Source organism: Mauremys reevesii, linkage group 2, assembly GCF_016161935.1.
Source record: "Mauremys reevesii isolate NIE-2019 linkage group 2, ASM1616193v1, whole genome shotgun sequence".
Lineage (NCBI taxonomy): Eukaryota > Metazoa > Chordata > Testudines > Geoemydidae > Mauremys > Mauremys reevesii.
This window is the reverse complement of record NC_052624.1, coordinates 170,404,546-170,418,452: the sequence shown is the minus strand read 5'-3', so window position 1 is coordinate 170,418,452 and position 13,907 is coordinate 170,404,546.

The following is a 13,907-nucleotide window of genomic DNA, read 5'->3' as shown; positions in this document are numbered from 1 at the left end:
GTGTGTGTGGAGGGGTATAATGTTGAAAGATTTATCCAAAACCAGGGGAAATAAATTGTTTTGCAAGGTTGTCCCAGGATAGTACAGAGACGAGGTGTAGGAGGTAATACCTTTGGACTGTTCAGAAGTTGGTCCCATAAAATATATTACCTTGCCCACCTTCTTGCTTCATCTTCTAGGGATGAATTCATCACTAATGCATTAGTATCTGTCACTGAGGCAGAAAGAAAAACAGTGTGACAGATCAATTTCCACCTAAAGGCAACCATACAAATGTAGGACCAGATTGTCCATTGCATCTAAGTAGAACCTGGATGCAGTGGAGTGGGGTGAATGCCACCAGGGAGCCAGCTTTGGTCCCCAGTTGAGGATCTGACATAGCAAAGCTGCACTCCACCACACCCCTGCCCACCTCTGACATGCCACCTTACACTGAGATGGATGGAAGTAAGGACTACTGATATGCTGGTTGGGGCCCAGAGTCCTCAGAACCTTGCAGGACCGAGCCCTAGATCCTCCAATGGCTCTCCCTGTTTCACTGCATCAAGTTCAAACTTCTTATCCTCGCCTCACAGGCCCTTTACTATTCTTCACCTCCCTACTTGTCTGCTCTTATCTCCAGGGATGCCGGAACAATTGGTATAGTGGGGGGTGCTGAGAGCCATTGAACCAAACTGTAAACCCTGTATATGATAGAAACCACTTCAAGCCAGGGGTGTGGCAGCACTCTCAGCACTTCTAGTTCCAGCACCTATGCTTATCTCTGATTGTGTTGTCCCCATCACCTTTGCTCCACCAACCATAACAGCCTGCTACACCCATTTGCCACTGTCTCACACACGTACTATCTTTTGTAGGACGCCTTAAATATGAAATACCCTTCTTGAACTGATTTATAAGGTCTTGTAACCTGTTCCTTCCTATCACTCCACAATATGCACTTCTGCTGCACTTACCATATATATAAAAAAAAAAAAAAGAAGAGCCACCTTAACAAAAAAAGAAGAAAAGAGCAGCAGCAGATGGTAAAACCCACTAAACAAATCATCAACATCATTCAACAAACACAAAGCTCCACAAAAATCTATTGTTAGTCTATATGTTACACTCTTTTTTGCTTTTTTTTGTTTCAGCAAGACAGCTATGGATGGCCTCTGATACTTGTTACCATATCTAGTTATAATAAAGCAATTGCAAGTGTGTATGTATTAAATCTTGTATCCCTGTCCCCGTGCCCTTCATATGGCAGCTGTCTCCTTAAGCTGTAGGTCTGTCAGGGTGGGGTTCATGTCTTTATGTGTTTGTACTGTGCCTATGGAGACCTGATTCAATACAAGTGACAATAAACCAATAGGGAAATTTAGGAATGAATCCTAGGCTCTAATGATGGAGAGACCCCATTACACATGTTCATCTCCTACAACAGTGTTATATTCTCTGAACGTTTCCCCGTCTCATTTTCATTTTAATCTAATTTGGTGTTGCCCTCTCTCCTATGTGAGCACCTTCAAAGAAAGCTCACTCGCTTGGAAACTGCGCCTATCTCATCACGTTGAGACATCTTACTCTTCAGTCCATCCAAGATTTGATTTTCTTTCAAAGCTGCTGAGCACTGAGCACCTATTGACATTCATTGGCATTACAGGTGTTCAGCTCTGAAATTCAGGGTCATAACAATCTGCACAATGAAAAGTCAGGCACAGAAATCATATATTCTGCCCAACCACAGGTGTCTATCTCAACACATCAGACTTCTGTCTATAGACGGTGCTGCATATTTAAAACATCACTCGGAATACAGCTGCTCATGTGGAACATTGCACACTCCTCTTTAAGACTGAAAGAGAAAAACACCCATCCAGAGAAATGGAGGTAATTGTTGCAGTGGCTTGGAAATGCAGCTATGAAACATGCTGCAGAGTGAGTGGACTTGTCTTGGGGCAGATCATTTGGTGTGAAATGAACATGTTCTTGACAGTGCTGTAGCGGTATAAGAGTCAGAACACAAACAGGGGAAAACTAACTATATAACAACCTACCTTTACCCACCCATTACCTTTTTAACAATCTCATCTTTATTATATGGCGATGAAAGTTGAATGTAATTTATTATGTTAGGTCACATCTCTCATTTATGAGGCTGCAATTAGTAGGAGCTGTGGTGTAAAGTTGGCTATCACAATACCAAAACAGTAGATATAATGAAGAATATACACTACTTGTGTGAGTGAATATGTTGCTTGCGTAGTACTTGGGCCATGTCTACACTGGCACCGTTACACCACTGTAGTGTACACTAGAGTGTATATTGACAGAAGGTGGTTTTCCGTCAATGTAGTTGCTCTCTCTCTCCAAGCGGCAGTAGCTAGGACAACAGAAGAATTCTAATGTCAACAGCTTAAAGTATCATCTTTCAAAAAAAATCTTCTTTGATGTGGTTTGTAACTCAGTTGTTCAAATTTCTCTCAGTAGCTTGGCAGGGGGTCTATGGAGTGTGCAGATTCTCTGCCTCCCACAGTGCCATTCTGCCAACATGTTCTGTATGCACCGCATTGCCCTGCATTATTTTTAACAGAGCTCAGCTGATGACCAGTGTGATCCAATGATCAGCACACAAATCAAGACTTCTAGATTTCAGTCAGGACTCTTCTACTGCCCCGCTACGTGACCTTGTGCAAATCACTTATGCTCTTTGTGCCTTATTTCATCTGTCTGTAAAATGGGATAATTAAATAATACTGACCTAGTTCCCAAGGCTTTAATGAGGATTAAGGGGTGGATAACACGTTTCATGTCAGTGCCTCTATATTTGCAAAGTAATAACATTTTCCCGTTGTAGAATGAGACATTATTCTCCTGTTATGTGAGTCACTGGATTAGCTTGTCTTTGATCCAGCAGAATATTCACAATGTCCAAATTCATACACAGGAAGTGCAATGTTCAGTGACTCCCTCATTCCCCACAGGGGTTAGAAGAGGTTTTCCCTACTAGGTTCATCTAATAATATTTTGCATGGATATAGCTCCTTCCACTTTAAAGGATCCCAAAGCAGCTTGCAAAGTTTGGCTCTAATGCCCCCATTTTGTGCATTAAAGTGTCTGTTGAGACTCATAGTGTCAAGAAGTGCACCAGGTTACATACAGGTGACCCACCTTGTAACGCTCTTGGGAAAACAGGCAGGAAATGGTGTCGAATGGAAATGAACATTGGAAAGGGTGAGAAAATCTAGGAAGAGTAATGTGTGAGTAAGTAAAAAGAGAGGGAAGAGAATATATTAGGGAATTTCTCACTCACCGAATTTCAAAATTATGTCCCTGGCCTCAATATAATATATGGCAGGGATGATGTATCCTGCTATATTTTGTGTCAGAAATAGCTCTGTGTAGCCCACTTTGTAAGTGTGTGTTCTTTGTCTCCATCTACAGAGGATGAGAGTTAATACAGCCCCCAGCTACAAAGCTCTTTTGCTCAAGTTGCAAAGATTTGTGCTTTCTGACCTAGAGGTCACTTATTCAGTCCATGCTGTTGACCAAGAAGGTGGTCATCACATATATGGGGGCTTGACTAGGATTCAAATTGCATCTCAGATGCTTGGGATGAGCTTCCTTTGTCCGGAAGAAAATATGTAACCCACTGGTAAGATATGTGTGTTATTGTTGTGGTTACAGAGCTAGGAGCACCTCTGTCACCTACCTGGTCTTGCTGACTTCATCTTTTCAGGTTCAGCTTTGTGCATTTACCTCTCCTGGGGCAGAATGCTGCAATTCTCCCACTCTTAGATGGGGCCCTGGGCACCAGCACTCTGGGTATCAATCATGCTTATCCAGTACAGGTTGGACTGAGTTCTGGTCCCACATTTCTTTCCTTCAGGAGTCTGTGACCAGTGGTATCCAGTGACAAAACAGCCTTCTTAAAACAAAGTATTGTTTGTTTAGCAGTAGGAACAAAGCATAAGAGGTTAGAAAAGATTTTAAAACAAAAACAGCCTCCATACATGTCTATCTTACCTAAAGGCTTACCATCCCCCAGTGGTAACTTAGGCAGGCCTAGCTTCTTCAGACACTACAGCAGGTGCCTGCCCATCGGTCTGGTTCCCCCAGACAAACCCCCCTTTCTGGAGAGGGAGAGACCTTTTTCAGATTGGCAGATTTCCTTTGTTCTGTGTTCCCAGGCTTCGGCCATTATGATTGGTAGGGTAGGAGAAGGTAAAATTTTCAAATATTCCTGGCTTTTTCCCTTAACAACTCTCAAGTGTTTATGATGGGATTATCTTGAGCCATTCATATATATTCATGCAGTAAACATCCCAGTAATCAGGTCAACATACAGCAGTCATAATTAGTTCCAGAGCAGCACCACATCTGTCACAGTTTTGTGTTCCCCTCTGCGTGCCTGATCAACAGAGACCATGGCTCTTTAGCTCAAGCTCTGGAGGTTCCTGGTTCAGTGCCTCATCATCTAATCAGTGTATCTGCAAAGTGTACATCACTCATTATTACCAGAGGATGCTTTCCAGAGCCATCACTTATGGACCATATTCCCAGATCTAAGGTTAATTGATAGAAAACAGTGCAAAATAATGTTTAGCACTCTGGAGTAAATCCATAGAAGTCAAGGGAGTTGCTATCTATTTAAGCCGGCATAATGAGAGAAGAATTTGGTCTTTAGGCTATCTCTTTTAAATGATTAATGGGCAGAAATCAAACAGCTGCATGTCTTACTTCAAAAATCTTGAGTCACATTATTGAACTCTTAGCTGATAAATATGATTTTCCCTTTTGCTGCACAGAAAATGCCAGAAATCACCCTCCCTCCCCTTTTCAGCTTGTCTGCAAAGGGTGATGCAGCAAGCTGCTGCCATAGCTATGGAATCACAGAAGCAGCTCTGCTCAGCAGGAATTTTAATGCATGTGCATGCACTGAGTTCCATGTGACATGCATCTGTTATGCATTTTTCATGGAGCAGACACAAATCAGGCAGAAATTGTCCTGAAATACAGTAGTGAATGACAAATAGAAAAATCATGATAAGAGGTATTCACTGCATTTGGGAATTCAGGACCCGATCCAACGTCCATTGAAATCAATAGAAAAATGCCCAGTGGCTTCACTGGGCTTTGGATCAGGCCCTTAATAAGTAACTATGCACATTAATTGTACAGAGGGAACAGGAAACACTGCAAGTTTGGACTCATGAGTTTCTGCCTGATGGATCATTCAGCTACACAGAACCACACCAATGGGAAGACAAGTCTCCAAAATTCAGTCTCCTACTGAGACTCAGATCTATCACAGCAAAGGCCAGTCACATATAGAGGCCCTGTGTCTCCACCCTCCTCCCTGCCTCCTTCTGTTTCACCTCAACTCTCCTGGAAGACCAGCTCCTACAGCATAAAGAGACGGTCTGGAGATGACTCTTCAGATCTGCTAGCCTACACTATGAGTGCTACAGTGGCACAGCTGCAGCACTGCATCATGTTACTGTACCATAGCCAGTTGCTACAGAGCTGGAAGGTTTTTTTTTTCTATTCTCTGTAGTAAATCCACCCCCTCGCCAGGTGCTAGCTAGGTCCACAGAAGAATTCTCCATCAATCTAGCAGTGATATCTCTCTCTCTCTCTCTCTCTCTCTCTCTCTCTCACACACACACACACACACACACACACACACACACACACACACACACACACACACACACACACACACACACTATCAACTTACCTAGGTCGACCTAAGTTTTAGGTACATACCAAGCCTCAGTTTGACTAGGACTCTGCCAGCTTCTATAAATCAATCCCAGGTAATGGAAGACCTAGCTAATACCCTGGGACTGTGGTAGCATGAGACTGCTATGCTCAGAGTACAGCAACACCTGCTCAGTGGCCCCTGAACTCTTGCCTTTCTCAGCTGCAGCCAACCTGCTCCCAGATCTGCTTCCTGCTGCCTCCGGCTGAGTGACAGGTGGTAAAGCAGAGCTGGGGAGCCTTCTCTCTCTGTGACTAGGGGATATGGGTCAGTTCCAGGAGAGGAAGGGGAGAAGGGGAAGCTATGGTATTGTTAGGGGTGGGGGAGGACATTGGAGAACTGTGGAGGCAGAAAAGAGAACCACGGGGATAAAGGGAAGCTCACGCAGGAATCATGGGCAGAAAAGAGGGAACTGTGGGGGCAAAGGGAGAAGCTAAATGTTTTTAATAGATGATTTTTTTTAATAAGCTGGAGGGTTTTGTGTGTATGCTAGTGAATTGAAGGTTAGTTTTCACCTTCTTTTCAACAATATCAACGTCACCAGCATGTCCACACATTCTTCTGCTGGATGCAATTCATCAGCCGAAGTGTCCCCTTGCGAAACTGTTAACATGTGGCTGTGATGGGTTGGATCACAGAAACCCCTTTGGGGCTGCTAACTGATGTGCCAAGACTACTTCTGCCCCTGCTTTCCTACCCTGGCAGCTTAGGACTTCAGTGCCCTGCCTGGTTTGAGCCAGACTCATTAGCCTGCTGCTAACCCAGACCCGGGGTCTGAACCATGGCCCCTAACTGCTGCAGGCTTGACTGAAAGCAACTTACAGAAGGGTTCTTGTCTTTAACACTCAGATGTCCAACTCCCGATGGGATTTTAAGCATCTACAGCATTTTTTTGAAGCCCTTAATGGTGCCTAAGTGTTAAACTTACACACCTAAGATGGCAGTTAGGTGCTTCAGTGCCTTTGTGGATCTAGCCCTCTGTGCTTCCCTCTGTAAAATGGGGGTGTGATGGGTTGGATCACAGAAATCCCCTTGGGAGCTGCCAACTGATGTGCCAAGACTACTTCTGCCCCAGCTTTCCCTGCCAGCTCGGGACCCCAGAACCATCTTGCTGAGCCAGACACGCCTGTCTGCTCCAACACAGACCCAGGGTCTGAATTACTTGCCCCAAACAGCTGCAGGCTTGACTGAAAGCAACTTACAGAAGGGTTCTTGTCTTTAACACTCAGATGTCCAACTCCCAATGGGGTCTAAACCCAAATAAATCCATTTTACCCTGTATAAAGCTTATACAGGGTAAACTCATAAATTGTTTGCCCTCTATAACATTGATAGAGAGAGGTGCACCGCTGTTTGCCCCCCTCCCCAGGTATTAATACATACTCTGGGTTAATTAATAAGTAAAAAGTGATTTTATTAAATACAGAAAGTAGGATTTAAGTGGTTCCAAGTAGTGACAGATAGAACAAAGTGAATTACCAAATAAAATAAAATAGAACATGCAAGCCTATGTCTAAGAAACTGAATACAAATAAAATACCTAGTAAGCTTCCTTTTACAGACTAGTCTCCTTCTAGTCTGGGTCCAGCAATCACTCACATCTCCTGTAGTGACTGTCCTTTGTTCCAGTTTTCTTTCGGGTATCCTTGAGGGTGGAGAGGCTCTCTCTTTAGCCAGCTGAAGACAAAATTGAGGGATCTTCCAGGGGCTTAAATAGACTCTCTCTTGTGGGTGGAGATCCCCTCCTCTCTCCTATGCAAAGTCCAGCTCCAAAATGGAGTTCTGGAGTCACCTGGGCAAGTCACATGTCCATGCACAACTCACAGTTTTTACAGGCAGAAGTCATTGCCCACATGGTATCTTGAATGGCTCCAGAAAGATGTCTTATATGGATTGGAGCATTCCAAGATGCATTGTTCCTTAAGTGCTTCTTGATTGGGCACTTAACTTTGCAAATTCCTTTCTCCAGGAACTGATCAAATGCTCTACTAAGGTTATTTAAAAATCAAGCCAATACATGGCCAATATTCATAACTTTGAATACAAAAATGATACATGCATACAAAGAGGATTAATAGAGTCAGTAGATCATAACCTTTACATAGATATGTTACCTAGCATGTGTAGCATATAACATATTCTAGTTATGTCATATGTATTCATAAGCATATTTCCATAAAGCCTTATGGGTGGCACCGTCACAGTGGATAACTATACTCTTCCTGCAGCTAGCTGAAGCCACTCCATGCAACAAGCAAAAGAAAAGGGAGGAACTTGAGAAAACTGAAAAATGCTTCATTCAGCTCAGTTACAAAGATGACTGTTTCAATAGTATTCCCAGCTCCTGCTGGCCCAGGGAGCAATGGACCAAATGTATCCCTGAACTTGAATGCCCAGTGTCACAGTATTTTGCCCATGTTGGACTTCTTGAGTATTTTTACTATGAAGAGAATGCTTGGGTTAGAGAGAAATAAGGTCAAAGCCAGAAGGCTCTAATCACAAAGAGTTTTTTTCTTGTGCCCAAGCATTCTGCACCATTATGACCACATGCTTTGACCTGATGAATTCAGTCCACGTCTCCTGTTCCTAAAGTAGTTTTACCCAATTTCTCAAGCCATGCAGATAAGGATCAGATTTGCCGAGTCTCATTTAAATTACAAACAAATACCTGATTATGAGATATAGCACCAAGAATAACCCAGAATAGCAGGTGAATGTTATTATTTGTTCATGCCTTGCTTTTCTGCACACAGCAAATTTGTTCCACAGGAATCTAGAAACAGCTGTATCAGCAGCTCATGTTGTATTGATACCGGAACCTTATTCATATTTATACCAGGAGAGCACTGCACATAGGAATAAAAAAATTGCATTTCTTCTATTGACTGGTACACCACACCATCCATATAGCTCCTCACTGTGCTTCATGGTAAATTAGGCTACGGGATTTATTACAGCAAAGAGTCATTTGTCAATGGGAGGCCTAGGGGAAACCATGGAAACTCTGCCCCTAAACTGTCTGCTCTCTGACTCTAACTGTTCAATAACTGCCTAGCCAGGGAAAGCATTTCCAATCCCTCCTAGACATTTTTCTGTGGCTCACCGTATGTTTTCATTTGCTAAATATAGACTGAGCCATTATTGGACCCTTGTATTATCACCTGCCCAAATAAGGGCACTTCTTTGACACTTAGTAAATAATGGATAAACAAGTCAATAAATAACAATCCTGTGTTGGACTCAGCACATTCTGGAAAGTACTGCGTTTGCTCTGTGAGCACATCCTGGGCGATGCAGAGTGCCCCTGTGAACCCCAATTGGCTTCTGCTGCACACCTAAATCTTCCCAGTGACATCTGTGTGTTCTGCTTCTATTGACAAGGAGACACATGAGAGCTTTTCAAGTGAGATTGGGGATGCCCATCTCAATGGATATTGGATGGGATTTTAGCTCAGAGCTTTGGCTGGGCTTTGGCAAGTGAGGGAAATTCTGTATTGTTATCTTAATGCAAAAAATTAATGAGCAGCGGTGTAATAGCTGGAGCAAAAGATTGTGTTTATTTGTAAAAGTAAAGTAATTAATATATTGTAAACATTAACAAGTAGAAATTAGGCATAGAGTGACAGTAAAACCTATAACTTCACAAGGTGGAAGTTAAGGTTAATTTATATATATTTAAATTTTAAACCTAAAATCACCCTGATGACTTAGGCTCTGCAATTTGATCCACATGGGCAGACCATTATTCACTCATGCAGTCCCATTGAAGTCAATGGGGAATTTGCACAGACACAGAGGATCAGATTTCAGAAGTGGGGTCTATGCTTGCATGTTTTGGTCCATTCCCCCATCTGTCGTATGTCATACATGTTTGAACAGTAAGATTCTGGGAATACAGGCTGTTTGTTTGGGGCAGGCCAATGTTGGTGGCCTAGCTCAATGGGCTCCTGATCCTCCTGACTTTGGGCATTCCCTTAGTATAAATATTAAGAAATAAGTTTTTTTTAAAAAACAACAATACGCGGTAACTCAGGACTGTTCCCTATATTAAAACCCACAGTCCACAGTCCGGAGACCTTTGTGTCAGCTCCCTCCTTTGAAGAATTTCAGGAATGCATCACAGCATAAGAGGACAGAAATATATTTTCCCCAGTGCAGGAAAATGACGCCCTTTCTGACTGACACTGCAACATGCACCACAAACTGCTGCTGTGTGAGGCACGGATTATTTATTTACTATGAAGTAAGATTGGTGCTCTCTCCTGAGCTTTTATTACCTGGACCAAAAGGGCCTTTGCAACTCTCTCAGAATCTGGAAGGGACAGTCAAGTCTCTCTCTCTCTCTCAACAGCGAACATTTCAAAAGATGAGCCTGCTGCTCAGAAAGGGATCACATCCAGCCTGCCTCAGCTGGAAGGATGGTAGCCATGGAAGAGAAAGGTAGGGGGAAGGGTAAAGTGGATAAAACCAGGTTGATCCTCTGAGCTTCATTAGGTAAACGCTCAAGTGACATCATCTTAGTCCTCCTTTCATGAGTACAGTGGGGATAAAAGTATAACCCCACGGCCAGCCCTTTGCTTTATGCTGCAGCAATTTTCCCACTCCTGCATTTGCAATGCTTTTAAATGATGGGAAAAGAACGACATGAGTGAAAATGTTGCAGAGGTTTTTTGTTCCCTTCCTTTTTGTGCGGGCTGCTTCTGAGGCTATGTTGGTTGCCTAGGAAACTGCAGTAGGAGGAATTTGATTGACCGTGTGGCCAGACTGAACGTCAGAGCTGTGGGAAGAGTTTCGATTGAGAGAGAGAGAGACACGAAGTCAATGGAAAGATTCTCATTCACTTCAATGGGTTTCAAATACAGCCCTTACATAGAAGGTTGTAATATCTGGTATTTAATTCCCTCCCGTCCAATAATCCGAGTTTAATCTTATTGTTCATTTTTAGGAGTGAATACCTGGGTGTTCCCCCTCCCCCTTCCTGTATTTACTAAATTGTTTTCTTGGATTAGCTCAAAATTTGGCCTCTCTCTGTTGGGGGATGAACTCAAAGTAAGTGGGGGATCTTAAAGGTCAGCATTTCCCTTTGGAAGTTTTAGCTCAGAAATACTTGTATTTGGGATGTATATTTTATGAAAACCTAGGCAGTAGGGTTGTAAATAATCAGTTTGACTTTAATACTGAAAACCTGTTTATGTGTCTATGCATACACATAATTATGCATACACTAATAGAATGTATATACTGTATACACTTCTGCACATTCAGATGTGGATAGTTCTGCCAGTAGCTAGCCAATATGCAATTTATGGGATAAAAGCATAACGTTTAGCATTGGTAACACAAATACTGCAAACTTACCCCAATTATACAATTACATTTGCACTAATTTTGCTGCAAGCTACGGTCTTCTTTTTTTTAGTACAGTATACATATCTACAATGCAGTGTTTACTGTGAATAATCTATGTAAACATTATTCTGAATCGTCACCTGAAGCATCTAGTGGTCTGGTGAAAATAGGCTTAATAAAATGGAAATTATTTTTAGGAATGTAATTATAAGAATTAGATTTAGATTATATGCTTAACCTGACACAAAAATGTTTGCTTGGAATTAAAACTACACATAGTTTGCTAAGTGTAGTCAACCAGATAATTAAATTGCTGCTAGTTTAGACCAGTAAAAGCAGATTTTACAGGGAATATAACGTGATCTTATTAAAGGTAAAACCTAACTCAGCAGCTTTCAAGCAGACCAGTTTGGAAGTCGAATGACTTTTAAAGGAAAGGATGCCAAAAGAAACAAGTGGATATTGTAACAATGCTCTGCATCTGCAATATTCAATATTTAGGCGTACTGAACTGAACTGTGTAAGGGAGGTTAGGAAGGATTCATCATTGACAATGATTGGAGAGCAGAACAAAGAAAAGAAAAAAGATCTAGCAAAAAGCTGGTGTGAATTCTGGACTCTGCTGCATTTTGTTTATTCCCGTGGAATATCTGGCAGATTTATTAATATAAAGATTTGCTAAAATCTGAGGGAAATGGCTATTTCCTAATCCTAGAATATTGAGACAGTATATGCGTTTGGGCTCTGGGTTTATTTAATCTCTAAAATGGAAATTCACAGCAAAATAACTATACATGTAACCATCAAACGAAATGTAAAGTGAAATAGACCATATTACTGGTATCCTACATGATTTGCTGAGCAAAGAAAAACATTCCTAGTGAAGCTGCAGCATAAAAAATACTGCTCCCACAGCTTTCATAGGTTCGATGTCTCCGTCTTGCATTATCGCTGTTGAATCCTTTGCTCATCCTGCCCCTATCTGACATATTTGGAGTTGTCCCAGTAATCAGGATATTGGTGTACTGTGATAAAAAATAAAAGCAAGCCATCTGATGAAACAATTACAGATCACAGTATCACACACATTCGACTTCCCACTTTCTTCGGCCCCTCATGCTCTGATATAGTGTAAATCTGCAACAACATGACAAACCGCTACAGGTTTGCTATAGTTTGATCAGTTTTGCTGCAGGGGTCGGATAAAGCTATGCAACAAGAAAATGTAGCCTATGTTTTGTGCACGACGATCGCAAATAGCTGCATGGCATGTGGACAGAGGTCAATGTTACATTGCTAGGGAGCAGCTAGGAGGATTAAATGCAGTCTCTGTTGTTGGAATATGAAAAGCTGACCTCATCACCTAGAAAACATCAGGCACCATTACTCATGGAATATCTGGAAATAAGGCCAAGGTTTGCAAAGGAAAATAAAATAAAAAATACAGCCTTTAGCAACATAGCCTCTGCGGTGGAAAAAAAATTCCTGCTTTGTGTAAATGAACCGGTTTAAAGTCTCACAGCGGTTGATCCTATTTTCTGCAGGCTGTTTCAAAGTGATCCAATGTCTCATTCCATTAAGGAAGGTCTAATTAAAAAAAAGTATATTGCGGTTAATATTTTTAAATCGATTGTATGCAGATCAGGTTGCGAAGTTTTTTGTTAAGTTTCACAAGAATCGGTACTGACAATGGTCTCTGATCTCCTTACAGATCCCTTAGCTCCTCCTTGGACACACCTATCGGCAAACAGCTAATTGCATATATGGTGTATGTGTGTATTTGTGGGGACGGATATGTTAATAAGCAGCAATGTTTCTTTCTAGTATCCTTTTTAATCGTTCTTTTGTTCCACGAAACTGACGAGCTTATTTAAACCCCCTTAATCTGCTCTCCTCTCCAGCAAAAATCAAATAATCAAGTAACAGTAGAGTTTACATTTAAACAGTCATTGAAAAACAGGCTGGGTATCACACAACCGCATGCAGCCTGTCCAGCCTGAGCCATGTCTCAGGAAGAGCCCATTTTCCTGTATTGATCTTGGAGCGGTCCCTGTTTTCCACAGTAGGAGAATAGGTCCCTCAAGAAAACCGAATTTATATTACAAACCACTTGTAACCCTCACACTGTATCTACCGGCTCTTGAAGGGTCCGAGTTTGGCGATCACCCCCACGGGACTAGGTGGGATCTGGTGTTCCACAGCCATTATTCTGTAAATGCGTTAGGCTCTCCGACGTGGAAGGGGTGTGCGGAATTGCAGCAAACTCGTCTCCTTCCCCCTCCCCCAGCACCTTGCAGTGTTTGATGCTGCAGCAAATGGAGCTGCTTAAGAAACAAAAGGCGGAGGAAGGTGGCTGCGATGGATCGATCTATGTATGAAACAGGCTAACGTCTTCCACTCGCACAGCCTGACTTAAGTTCACTCTTTTGTGTAAGCGCCAGCAAAGCGCTTACGCTATAAAGGCTTCTCTTGTACTGCAAGGGAGAGATTTCCCTCCGTCCAGTACCTGCCCGCAGGGTGCCCTTTGATCTCCGCGTTACATAGTGTCAGTGACTGTTACTAGCTGGAGGGTGCAGAGGCTGGGGCTGTCGCGCTCGCTGCACTTAGCCAGGGCTGGGGGAGAGCAGGGCGCTGCTCCCCACCCTGCTCGTACAGCGCGAGTCTTGCTCTGCACAGGGGCCCGGCGGAGCTGGGGCAGCAGGAGACGCTCGCTGCCCTCAGGCTGTGACAAGCCCCCTCCCTGCTGCTGAGGCTGCAGCTCCCCACTCTGCCCCCCGCCACGGCTCCCGCCTGCTCCCCCTGCGCGGGAGAC